Source organism: Marmota monax, unplaced genomic scaffold, assembly GCF_021218885.2.
Source record: "Marmota monax isolate L192 unplaced genomic scaffold, Marmota_monax_Labrador192_F-V1.1 WCK01_AAM20220418_F8-fsc00012, whole genome shotgun sequence".
NCBI classification, from domain to species: domain Eukaryota; kingdom Metazoa; phylum Chordata; class Mammalia; order Rodentia; family Sciuridae; genus Marmota; species Marmota monax.
The window spans coordinates 30,784,085-30,798,053 of NW_026695227.1; the positions used below are offsets into that span (position 1 = coordinate 30,784,085).

The window sequence follows — 13,969 nt, forward strand, 5'->3', positions numbered from 1 at the left end:
CTGCTCCTGTGTTAATTCTGTAATAGTCCCCATTAAGATGTCAGCTCGTAAGGGCAGGGACATTGTAGTCACTTCTCTGTCCAAACCCACACTCCTCCCAGTACGATACCTGACATTTAGGAGACAGAGTAATGATGAAAAAGCCTCATATGTCACCGACCACACAAATACAGCAGTGTTCTGACCCACACTGTGCTATGTGATCCCCCTTCAGACACTTGCCATCATTAGTTTTAACTGACTAGTCTTTATCTTCCAATTGAGTTTCAATTTCTCTGTTAGAAGAAAGCACTCACTTCCTTCTGCATAAAGATTATGACTTTTCCAGCCGATGGGAAGCCATTCTTGTTGTAAAAGGGTAGATACCCTTGTATACCACTGACTACTCCATTGCTTCTTCCATGTCCCACTGAAGCCCCAACAAAAGTGGCTTAGAGATTTTGTACTAGAAAAGAGGGGGGCCCTCAGCAGGTCATCTCCAGGCATCTGAACCTCACTCTTGTCTTCCGGAGTAGGACACAGGGATACCTCTCCTACCTCTAGTCCCCCTCTCCAGTTCCCATCACCACCATACACAGGCTTCAAAGGCCTTACCTGTCTCTGCCCCTCACCTAGGCTGGCACGTTCACTCTGGCAGCCAGTCACCTCATCTGGGGAAAAACAGAGGGAGATGTCAGTCATGTACTTTTCAAATATTTACTGGGCTCATGCTGTGTGCCAGGTGCCAGGGAATAGGGGCAAACAAGTCCGAAAGCCCTGCCTTTATGTAGCTTCCACTCCACTACTGTGTGAGACAGACAAAATACAACACTGGGCATAACTAGGCACCAAGGGATGATAATTAGGCAGAGACCTGAGTAAAGTCCAGACGAAATCCCAGGATGGAAAAAGCACTCTGGGCAAATGGAAAGAGCCACTACAAAGGTCCCTTGCTCCTTAGCCAGGAGTTACTCAGTTAACAGGTAAAACTAACAATCACTCATGGTGCTTTACTGACTTTCCAAACATGCTTGTCTTTAATCCTCATGACCACAAAGGGAAGTAAACGCCTATATTTTTAGAATTTGTTTATTTATTTATTGCAGGGCTGGAGTTTGAACCCCCAGCCTCATGCTGCTGGATAAGTACTCTACAACTGAGCTACATTCCCAGCCTAAGGCCTATATTTTTTTTAGATGAAAAAACTGAGGAACTGTATCTCATGTACTGCATGGTGCTGGAACTCTTCTTTTGCAATATGACATCTGAATCTCCTAATAACCTTGACAGAGGGTACCAGCCTAAGAAAAAAAGCAGGCTCTGGAGGAATAAGACACTGCTGAAATCATATGGCTAGAGCACACAGTACACTGGACAGGCCTGGATGTCCCTGCTCCTCTGAAGCTTCTCTATACACATCAAGTTATACTGCCAGGGGGCTGGGGATGTGGCTCAAGCGGTAGCGCGCTCGCCTGGCATGCGCGGCTCGCTGGGTTCGATCCTCAGCACCACATAAAAATAAAATAAAGAAGTTATGTCCACCGAAAACTAAAAAATAAATATTAAAAAAATTCTCTCTCTCTCTCTCTCTCTCTCTTTAAAAAAAAAAAGTTATACTGCCAGCTTCACAGAATAACCTACATGTAGGCTCCATACAGTCCCAGGGCCCTGATGTAGAGACTTCTGGAGCTTTGCAGTTGGATAGATCTGGGCTGAAATCCAGACTCTGAAGAAATCTCTTTCCCTGCTTATAAAATGTGGGTAAAGATACTTACTTCAAAGAGCAGTTGGAGGATAAAATGAGAGAATGGATGCAGAGCAGCCAGCATGACCTCAGTAACTGGAGGCTTTTCATATTATGGTGAGCTGACATGGGATTACAATAATAATTTTCTTATTATGGTGAGTGCCAAGCCTGGGGTTGCTGTGGAGCCTGATGTTACTCTCAGCTGGCACACAGGCAACACTGGGTCCCAGCTCCTCACCCTTAGGTCTCAGTTAAAGGGGCACCTGCAGATCTCAGGTACTACCCAGCCTGCCCTGCCCTCTCAGGCTCCCTCCCCAAGTCTCCCCCAGCTCACCAGCCCCATGGTGGACCCAGCCTTCATTGTCTCTGCCTCATACCCTAGAAAGGAATTGGCTGGAGGTTTTGAGGCCAGAGGTAACGGGCAAAGGGAGAAGTCTTCTTTCTGTGTGTGTGTGTGTGCATACCACAGTGAGAAGGGGGCTTCTGAAAAAAATAAGAAAAGGAAAAACTGTGTAATACTTATTTTTAATACTCTACAACAACTGAAAGTTCTTTTGTTTTCTGATATGGTAATAATGCATTGGATATAACTTGCTTTGCTCTGACATTATCAGGTTTGACAAATTTAGAAATATACAAGTCTGGGAAAGAAAAATAAAAGAAATTCAAGAAATATTTCTTTTCCATACAAATAGGGTGAGAACCAAAAAAGGCCTCAGGTTACCTCTACCATTCAACCATTTCCACCCTTGCTCCTCAGCTCTGGTCTCTGGACATCATCTTCTCTCTTCAGTGAGTAACTCCTACTACCCTAGACCTGGCTCTAGTGATCACTAGTTTTTCCCTTGATTCTACACTATTTGTTTCCCCAGAGGCAATTCCCAGGAAAGAGAGGAAATCGGGATACATATGTTTATGAGCATCTATATGCATTGTGGAGAATAAGAAAGCTGGAAATGCAAAGTAAGGAAATGGAACAAATAAGATCCAGAAAAGAATAGAGCTAAAGTTAGGGGAAGTCCCAAGTTTTGTGTTCTTCACAAAAACAAAACAAAATTAACACAGGATAAAGGATAAAGACAATTTAGTAGAATATATTTTCCTAAAATAATAACTAAAAAAAAAAAAAACAAATAGATAAGGATGTGAAAGGTAAAGATATGAAGGCTAGCTGTGAATATTTTTCTTTTTTTTTTTGGTGGTACCAGTGATTGAACCCAGGGCCTTGTATATGCTAGGCAAATGCTTTATCACTGAGCTCTTTTTATTTTGTTTTTAGACAGGGTCTCCTTACGTTGCTGAGGCTAGTCTAAACTTGCAATCCCCCTGCCTCAGATTCCTGAGCAGCTGCAATTACAGGTGTGCACACCGCACATGGCCTGGTTGTAGAGTAAATGGGATTATAAACTTATGCCATCATGTACACAAGTTTTATGTACTAAAGAGGGTAGAGACCCAGCACACCACACTAGCCAACCATTGCCACCGTCCAAATCTGAGCCCTTACAGATCCCAGGGCAGGGTGGACTGAGTCCTTCTGTGAACTATGGGAGGCCCTTTAGTTTCTAAGCCTCCCAAGGGTAACATTTCTCTCCTGCATACACTGCTCTGTAGGTCCCAGCTGGAGACTGAGTAGAGGCTCCGGAAATGTTGGCTGGAGGAAGGCTGTGACTCAGCCCCACTTTGGGAGAAATGTTTTCTGCCCTTGCACCACGATGGTCTGGGCCAACTCAGGGTGGAGAGCCTTCTCTGTGTCTGCAGAGCTGCCATAAGCAGGAGGCAGACAACTGTCAGCCTGACTGGGGAGGAACATTTCAACTTGGTGATGGGGAGGAGCACGTGCCTGTGAATCTGAGTTTGAGATTTCTAAAAAACAAAAAGCAAAACAACAACAAAAACAGCTAGACATGGTGGCATAAGTTTATAATCCAATTTACTCCCAGAGGCTGAGGAAGGAGGATTGTGAGTTCAAGGCCAGCCTAGGCAACATAGTAGAAACTCTATCCCCCAACCCCACCTTTCTGTAGTATTGTGGGGTTGAGCCCAGGGCCTTGCTCCTGCTAGGGAAGCACTCTACCATTGAGTGACATTTCCAACCTGATCCGGTCTCTTAAAAAAAAAAAAAAAAAATTTTTTTTTTCTTTTCTAAAAGAAAACTTCCTTAGTCGTTTTTTAAGAAAAACATTTATTTTTTAGTTGGACACAATATCTTTATTTTATTTATTTATTTTTTACATGGTGCTGAGGATCGAACCCAGAGCCTCACCCATGCTAGGGGAGCGCTCTACTGCTGAGCCACAACCCTAGCCCTTCCTTAGTCTTTATACCCTCTAGGGACTAACACCTCCACCTCCAAAACAAAGCCTAATTTGGAACTTGGCCTTTGTCTCCTAAGTCAGTTCCTCAGTGACTCTCCATGTGTGGTGTCAGTACCCAACTCAGTGTCCAATCATCCTCCTCTTCTCTCAGGACCCATGACTCCTACTCACAGCCTCTGTGCTCAGCCCTATGTAGATCCTGGGAAAACCCGGGCCTGAGCCTTTCAGATGGTCCTGGTTTCTAACATCCTTCTGCATGGCCTCACAGCACATCTCAGATGTTGGGTCTGGAATTCTCCCTATAGCCAGGCTGGGTAGGAAATTCTAACTTGAACTGGAGGCTTCTCCCTCCAGAACTGCCAGTGAGAGGTTTCTGCCTCCACAAAGGCCTGATTCAGAAGGAGGTGACCTCAGTGCTGAGGGGAGGGAGGGGCAGGGAAAGGAGGAAGAACAGAATGCTCTCTCAAGTCCTTTAGAGGGCGTGAGGGGCAATTTTAAGGCATCAAGAGACAGGAACGGGAAACTGCTGCTCAGAAATCTCTGGGTAACCTGGAGAAGTTGTTGAGTGTGTGTGGATGACTGCTATCTCTTTGGCCTTGGTTATGTATAGCCTTAGTTTCATGCCACCGTTTTTGGTGGTGCTGGGGATTAAACCCAGGGCTTCATGCCTGTTAAGCACACACTCTACCACTGAGCCACAACCCCATCTTGAGCCCTGTTTCCTTTAAAGCCAATAGTAGACAGGAGCTTCTAGGGCCATCCTGCCTTTCAGTCTGCCAGAAGAGGATCTGCAATTCCTACCCATCTCCAAGTATGGTATGGGCAAAACTCCTCCCTAAACTGGGAGCAGGGGCCAGAGAGGTGGCAGCTAGCCTGGTCTCCATCCCCCCTCATCCCTCAGCCAAGGCCCTCTGGCCCCTGAGGAGTCCCTCACTTCCCAGCTGTTCCCTCCAAAATCCTCCAGGGAGAGAAGCCAGGGGCTGGGGTGGGGGAGGGACGGGCAGCTGCAGGAAAACAGAGTTGGGGAAACTCAGAATCATCCCTAACACCAGCTAGTCCCCTTCACTCCCCTCCCCAGCTGCTTTCTGGAATCCCTTTCATCAGTCCCAGTGTCACACCCAAGTTCACTTGTAAACAGCGACTTCTTCACCCACAGCAAAGACCAGTCCTGGGCTGCCAAGGGAAAGGATATAAGGACAGAGGCCTGGTTCCCACAGGACACTCCTGGCCTGACAGTGGCCACTTAATCCCTGGCCAAAAACAGGGATTAAGTGGCCATTCTTTTAGCCCTAAGAATTTCAACTGGTCCCCTCCCCACCCCACCAGGGAAAGAGGGCATTAAAGAATTTCCTTCCCTCCTCCTGACAACTGGCACCAGAGACACAACAGTCCTTCTGAAATGCATCTGTCCCTGGAGAAGGGGCCCATGCATCCCCCTCCAGCTTCCTCCTCACAGGCACTCCAAGAACCTTGGCTACCACCATGGTATGAATTCTTTGGAATAAAATGGACAGCCAGATCAGCCCCTGCCCTTTCAGGTTGGTCAGGAGGAAGGGTAGCTACTTTTAACAGCCCCAAAGGCTTCCAGATTTCAACATTCTTCACTCCCCTTCCCTTGTCCACAGTATAACCCAACAACAAAAAATAGCAGCTGCTGGGGTGGGGAGAGAGAAGGGGTTCCCTCACAATTATTTATAGGACCGCACACCAGTGGTTCTGCAGCCAAGCGGCCTAGGCTCCCCCTCCCAAAGTCCTGGTTAGGCCCATCCTAGCCCAGGCAAAGGAATGGGAAAAGCCACAAAGAAGGTGGCAGAGGCTTGAGTTTAGCCTAACTCTGCAATGTACTTCTTGCTGTGTGACTTTAGGCAAAATATCCAGTCTCTCCAGGACAATCTCCTTCCACCATGTGGAGATTGTTCTAGAACAGTGGTTCTCAAAGAGTGGCTTGGGGATCCTGACGTCCTTTCAAGTTACCTATAAGGTTACAACTATTCTTTTCTTTTTTTCCTTCCAAAAACAATTTTCAGAGTTCTACTAAGACACTATCTATTTTTATTATGCTCATTCTCTCATGATTTTCCATAGGCTATGCTGTGTGAGATCGTCACAGACCAAATACAGAAGCAGATATAAGAATTCAGTTGCCTTCTACTAAGTCAGACATGACAGACTTATAGAAGTAAACAGTGACTTTTTTTCCAATGTTTTTTCTGTTTTGAAAAATATGTAATTATTTTTCATAAAATATATTAATATATAATGGATTTATTGTTATTTTTACATAAATGAAATAAATGTTTAAAATTTTCAGGTCTCCTCCAACTCCCCCCCCCACCCCAGTACTAGGGGCTGATCCTAACTAAGCAAGTGCTCTATTGCTGAGCTACTTTTACTTTTTATTTTATTATTATTATTTTTTGTTGCTGTAGATGAACAGCATGCCTTTATTTTATTTGTTTATTTTTTTTATGTGATGCTAAGGATTGAACACAGTGTTTCATACTAGGCAAGTGCTAGGCAAGCACTCTGCCCCTGAATTACAGCCCCAGACCTTTATTTTTTATTTTGAGACAAAGTCTCACTAAGTTTCCCAGACTGGGCTCAAATTTGTGATCTTCCTCCACAGCCTCTGGAGTAGCTGGTGTGCACACAGGTGTGTACCACCATGCCTGAATGGTCCTAAGTTCTAACTTATACTATAGTAAATGTCAATAAGTAAAACACATATAAATTAAAGTTCTTTGGGCTTTTCAATTTTGAAGAACGTACTGGGGTCTTCAGACAAAAAAGTTTAAAACTCATTTTTCTGGTAGAATTTACTGTGATGAAAATGCTTAGTCTGGGCTGTCTGCTATGGTAGACAGTAGCTATAGGTGGCTACTGTGTATTTGAAATATAGGCAGTCCAACTGAGAACTGAACTTTTAAAGTAAATTTTAGACAGCCACGTGTAGTTAGTGGCCATTGCTCTGGATGGTGAAGTTTGAGAAGACCCCTGAGATATCTTGGCTAGAACATTGTAGGTCAATGCTCTTCTCCACAGGGAATGAGAGTGGGAAAGGGTTAGGACTTGGTGCTCATTCCTGTCCCTAGGCTTTTGCTTACACTATTTTTCACTCTCTGCCTTAACCAAAGGAAAGCCATGTCAGGCACATTGTCAATCTTGCTGGCTATATTATTTGTTGGAGTTGCTTTCTAATTCTCTGCAATAACTCTATTCTCTTTCTACTCTCCTCAAGCTTCTGGCCCATTACCTATCCTCCTGTTTTCCCAGAGGGTTAAAGCTGGCAAAGGGAAACTCCCTCAAACCTCCTGCCATCTTCCCAGCCCCATGGGAATCCTACCTATCCCGTCATTGCCTCTATTACAACAGAGGAACTGCCTCTCCTCAGCCCAGGCTAGTCCTTCCTGACTCAGACAGCCTCTGTTCATGTCTTCAGAATGGACATTCTGAAGGGATCGTTCCCATTCAGTTTTTTTTTTTTTTTTTTGGTACTGGAGATTGAACCCAGGCACACTTAACCACTGAGCCATATCCCCAGCCCTTTTATGTATTTTACTATGAAACAGGGTCTTGCTGAGTTGCTTAGGGCCTCACTAAGTTACCGAGGCTGGCTCTGAATGTGGGATCTTCCTGCCTCAGCCTCCAAAGCTGCTGGGATCACAGGCATATGCCACTAAGCCTGGCTCCCACTTTTTTTGTGTGTGTGTGTGTCTGTGTGTGTGTGGTGCTGGGGATTGAACCCAGGGCCTTGAGAGAAGCACTTCACCAACTGAGCTATATCCCCAGCCCTCCCGTTCATTTTTAAAACTTGTTAGGCATCTTTCATTTTAAAAACAATTCTTTACAGACATTTATCCTGATACTGCCCTTCAAAGCCAAACTAAAAAAATAAAAAGCTGTCTTCTCATCTTTTTGTCAATCTTGTCCTATTTAGCAGTAACCACAACAATAAATCCAAATATTTTTCAGGCTTCATTGCCTTCTCAGGTATAAATGTCTCTGATGACTTTTTCCTCCTGCATTTTTTCTTTATGGTGGCACTGGGGATTGAACCAGGGGTGCTCTATTCCTGAGCTACATCTCCAGCTCTTTTCATTTTTATTTTGAGACAGAGTTTCACTAAGTTACCCAGGATGGCCTCGAACTTGAGATCCTCCTGCTTTAGCTTTCTGAGTCACCAGGATTACAGGCATGTGCCACCCCATCCAGCAGCACTTTTTTTTAAAGCTTTGAAATACAGTTCACATCCCATACGATTTACCTATTTAAAGTGTATGATTCAGTGTTTTGGTTTGTTTTTCTTGGTACCGGGGATTGAATCCAGGGGACACTCTACCAATGAGCTACATCCCCAGCCCTTTTTTTAAAAAATAAAAAATTTTGAAATAGGTCTGCTAAGTTGCCCAGGCTGGCCTTTAACTTGTGATCCTCCTTCCTCAATCTTCTGTCTGGCATCCTGGGCATTTTTGCATTTTGGAAATGTTTCCCAACTTGAATCTGTCTGATATATTTTTAATATTTTTATTTTTATTTATTTATTTTTAGTTGTAGATGGACACAATACTTTTATTTTATTTATTCATTTTTATGTGGTACTGAGGATTAAACCCAGTGCCTCACACACTCACACATACTAGGCAAATGCTCTACCACTGAGCTACAACCCAGCCCCTTGTCTGATATTCTTGCTGATCAAATTAAGGTCATGTTTTTTTGGGAAATATCACCAAATGTGCTTTTCTAAGTGATTGTATTGGGGTATGCATGAGGTCAAGATGTCTCACTACTGGTGATGTTTTAACTTTGACCACTTGGCCAGCTGGTATCTATTTGCAAGTTTCTCTATTGTAAATTTACTGTTTTTCCTTTTGTATTTAATAAATATTTTGGAAGGCAGTATGCTGTGATTACCCAACTATTCTGTTTCTCTTTAAAATTTCATTCACTGGCCGGGCATGGTGGCACTTGCCTGTAATCCCAGAGGCTCAGGAGACTGAGGAGAATCGTGAGTTCAAAGCCAGCTTCAGCAATTCAGTGAGACGTTAAGCAACTCAGTGAGACCTTGACTTTAATAAAATACAAAATAGGGGTAGGGATGTGGCTCAGTGGTTGAGTGCCCCTAAATTTCATTCACTGATTTTAGGCTCTATCAGTGGATCTTGCTTGTATTAATTACTATGATGTTCCAATGATAATTTTCCATTTCCCTTATTTCCTGTAAGGAAGAATTGTCCATTCATTCCCATTTTTTAAATTTATAAACTTACATTGTTACAATTACTTATATTATTATGAATTAACTGATATTTATTTACTATGGGTTGTAATCCAATACTATCCTCAATTATTTCGTTGCTTAAACTCTGGCTTTGGCCATTGAGAATCTTTCAGATTGGCTTATGTATCCTTTTAAAATGCCCTTTTATTTTGGCACTTCCTTAATTTCTGGCTCCATAAGACATTTCAAGTTTTTCTCATATTTTCCCTGTCACAATCACTTTTCCAAGGAGCATTCTATTGGAGCGATTTTCTAAAACTATAAATCTGATTATGTTTTTCCCACTTCAAATCTTCCCATAACCTCCTATTGGTTTGGGGATAAACCAATACCCTCAACACAATCCTAGAAGTCCATTGGTCTTATCCTAAAGCAATTCTTCTGAAAAGCTTTCTTGGGCTGACATAGCACTCAATGGTCTCTCTTCTTCTTCTTCTTCTTTTTTTTTTTAATATTTATTTATTTTTAGTTGGACATGATACCTTTATTTCACTTATTTATTTTTATGTGGTGCTGAAGATTGAACTCAGGGTTTCGCACATGTAAGGCGAGTGCTCTACTGCTGAGCCACAACCCCTGCCCCATTGGTCTCTCTTGTTAAAGTGACTCCAGCAGGATCCCTATTTCAAAAAGCAGTGTGTTCTGTGCTGTCTCTGTGAGGAGAGACTTCTCATGCTCTGCTGGAAGGAAAGTTCTCCAGGGAGGAGGGCTGCATTTCTGGACTCCACCCACACCCTATAGGAGGATCACAAGTTCGAGGTCAGTCTGGGCAACTTAGTGAGATCTTGGCTCAAAATAAAAAGGGGTTGGGGGCTGGGGTTGTAGTTCAGTGGTAGAGCACTTGCCTAGCATGTGTGAGGCACTGGGTTCGATTCGCAACATCACATATAAATAAATAAAATAAAGGTCCATCAACAACTAAAAATATTAAAAGGGGGGGCGGTTTGGGGATGTAGCTCAGAGGTACAGCTCCCCTGTGTTCAATTCCCAGTACTACCAAAAAAAAAAAAAAAAAAAAAAAAGAGCAAAGAGACACTTCTCAAAAGAAGACATACGAACAGCCAATAGGTATATGCAAAAACACTTGGCATCACTAATCATCAGGGAAATGCAAATTAAATTAAAACCACAATGAGATAACCTCTTCTACCTGTTACAATGGCTATTATTACAAAGATGAAAGACAACAAGTGTTGGTCAGGGTATGGAGAAAAGGCACACTGTTGAGGGGAATATAAACTAGTATAGTCATTGTTGGAAACTGTATAGAAGTGCCTTAAAAATTAAAAATAGAAGCACCATATGATCCAGCAATTCCACTACTGGGTATACAGCCAAAGGATATGAAATCAGTATGTTGAACAGAAATCTGTACTCCAATGTTAATTGCAGCATTATTTACAATATCCAAGAGGTGGACTTAGCCTGCATTAACAGATGAGTGTATAAGAGAAAATGTGCCATATATACACAGTAGAATACTATTCAATTTCAAAAACAAAGAAAATTCTGTCATTTGCCAAAACTGGATGAATTTAGAGGACATTATGCTAAGTGAAATAAGTCAAGCACACAAAAACAAAATACCACATGATCTCACTTACATGCAGAATCTCAAAAAGTAGAACTCAGAGAAGCAGAGATTAAAATGGTAGCTAACAAAGGCTTTGAGGGGGTTGTCAAAAGATACAAAAATTTCAGTCAGACAGAAAAATAAGTTCAAGAGATCTGTTGCACATCATGGGGACTATAGTTCACAATGTGTTATAAACTAGAAAATAGCTAAGAAAGTAGATTTTAAGTATTCTCACCCCTAAAGTGAGAAAATGTATATGTTAAATTGCTTGATTTAGCCATTCTGCAATATATCCATATATCAAGATATCATTTTGTACATCATAAATGTATATAATTTTCATTTGTTAATTTAAAATAAGATAGGCAAATAACTGTACTGCAAAGGAAGGTTCACTAGAGAAGTCTTTTGAAGAACTTAAAAAAGTCATCAAGTGAATTGAGCCCCTAAAGACAAACAAGGTTTATATAGAAGGGAAAGAAGATCATTTGAAGGCACCAGAGAAGTGAGGAGGCAGAAATCTCATGTGTGTATGTAAATGGAATGACTCAGTGCTGCTGGATCTAGGGGCACCTGAAGGTGAGTGTTTCCTGCTCCCCTCATCTGGGCCAGTTCCCAACTCGTTTCCCATCCCTGGGCAGAATGAGGGAGTCAGCATCTTTTTAAGATCTTGGGCATAACTAGTGACATATGCTAGGTCCTGTAGGAGAAACGGAGGCAGAGAGGCTCCTAGAGGTGATAATGGAGCTGACTGTTGGAACATCAACTACATATTCTCAAATCTGAGATGGAACTGTGGGCTGGGATTGTGGCTCAGCAGTAGAGCGCTCGCCTCTCACGTGTGGGTTCGATCCTCAGCACCACATAAAAATAAACAAAATAGAGATATTGTATCCATGTATAACTAAAAAAAATACATTTTTTTTTAAAAAAAGGGACTGTGAGTTCTCGGGCTTTACCTACAGGCCTAGGAAAGCTGGGTAGATATACTTCCAGCTCCTCACTATACCCATGACCCAGTGCCCAACTCCATATCCTGCTTCTTTTTAACGAAAGAATTAGGCTCTGGCAGTTTTCTGCACTCACACAGCTCCAGTGCTACACCAGCCATCCAGCCAGTGCACAGATGTCACCTCCAAAGCTGCCAGCTCTGCTCCAGGAGACAGTACCTCTGGTTCACCCACAAACTTCCACTGGGTTATGCTCTTGTTTATGCTTACAAATGGGAGACAGGCTTCTGGATTCTGGTTCTGGCTGGGCATGATCCTTGGGGGAGTAGAGAAAAGTCAAGAACTCCTTTGGGCCTCAATTTTATTATCTTTAAAATGGAAATAAGTCTTCTTTGACTCCTCTCTCAGCAGGGCATAGAAGAGAAGGATGATATCATGTCTAGGAAAGGATTGCAGCTGAGAAGACAGGTCCCCTTGTGCAGAACAAGGGGGAGGGGAAGCCTGCCAGCTTTGATGTTGTCTTTCTCCATCAAGAGCTGCAGGCTTCCTGGGAAAGCAGTGGGGGAGGACAGAGGAAGGGAGAGCAAAGCCAAGAGCTTTTAGCCTTCTTCTAGCCTGGGGGACAGGAAGTGAGGTGCTGTCTACAGAGGAAATGAAAAGTGAACACCCCCCAACTTCCCTTTCAGCCTATAGTGGAAAGCAGGTTCCAGCTTCAGGAGCTTGCAGGCTTGGAGCTGGGGAAATAGAAGGCCACACAGTGGAGTGGGGAGGAGGCACCATCAGCACCATCTGGCAGAGAATGGGGTCTCTGTCTTGGACACTGTAAGGGGCCAGGATATCGCACAGATTGGGGAAGAGATTAGAAGAGAAGCCAATGAAGCACTCAGGTGTTCACATGGTACCATATCTGCAGTCCTGGCTGGACTCCTGCCTCCAGCAATGTGTCATACAAAGCCCTGGGCACATTCCTCACATGCACACACAACTCTGTGTCTTTGCTCTTACTACACATCCTTTCTGTCCTGGGGTACGAACCTCAGGGCACTCTTACCACTGAGCTACGTTCCCCAATCCTTTCAATTTATTTTATTTCACGACAAAGGTCTCACTAGGTTGCTCAGGCTGGCCTTGAACCTGTGCTACTCCTACCTCAGCCTCCTGAATAGCTGGGTTTACAGGCATGTACCACCATACCCAGCTATTTTTAATTTTTTTAAAGAGAAGGTTTTTTTTTAATATTTATTTTTTAGTTGTAGTTGGATACAACACCTTTATTTTGTTTATTCATTTTTATGTGGTGCTGAGGATAGAACCCAGGGCCTTGCACATGCTAGGGAAGCACTCTACTGCTGAGCCACAACTCATAGCCCCTATTTTTATTTTTTAATTGACATACATGTACTGACTTATGAGGTACAATATTGTAAATCAATACATGTATTTAACCTGTAATGATCAAATCAGTGTTGCACACGTCCTTTCTTTGTAGCCCCTATCACAACTATAATTTTAGAACTGTTATTTGATGAATGTGAACTGTTTTTTGGTACTGGGGATGAAGTCCAGGGGCGCTTAACCTCTGACCCACATTTCCAGCCCTTTTTATATTTTATTTTGATACAGGGTCTTGCTAAGTTGCTGAGGTTGATTTTGAATTTGTGATCTTCTTGCCACAGCCTCTTGAGCTGCTGGGATTACAAGCTCCTTTTCTTAAAATTTGAGACTGGGTCTCCCTAAGTTGCTCAGAGCCTAAATTGCTAAGGCTGGCCTTGAACTTGCAATCTTACTGCCTCAGACTCCCAAGTCACTGGGATTATAGGCATGTGCCACCATGCCTGACTGAATGTGGACTTTCTTTTTTTTTTTTTTTTAAATAAATAGTTAATTAGATTTTATTTATTTATTTTTTAGTTTTCGGCGGAAATAACATCTTTGTTTGTATGTGGTGCTGAGGATCGAACCCAGGTCGCACGCATGCCAGGCGAGCGCACTACCGCTTGAGCCACATCCTCTGCCCAAATGTGGACTTTCTTGATCACCATTGTATCCTATAGTCTAGCACAACACTAGCACACATTATGTTCTAGAATATTTACTGGCTGAATGAATGGCCTGGCC

At 43.0% G+C, this 13,969-nt stretch overlaps 1 protein-coding gene across 4 annotated transcripts in view; it reads right to left on the bottom strand.

Annotated features, from left to right (window-relative positions):
• The window catches only part of Nckap5l (NCK associated protein 5 like), a 35,946-nt gene that overhangs the window by 13,589 nt on the left and 8,388 nt on the right, over positions 1–13,969 (bottom strand). For 2 of the 4 annotated variants that reach the window (XM_046435612.2, XM_046435618.2), the window contains exon 2: positions 595–650. The gene's annotated coding sequence lies outside the window, so the exon portion shown is untranslated. Of the gene's footprint in view, positions 1–594; positions 651–2,060; positions 2,210–13,969 lie in introns of all 4 variants that reach the window. The other 2 variants (XM_046435614.2, XM_046435613.2) reach the window with 2 other exon arrangements.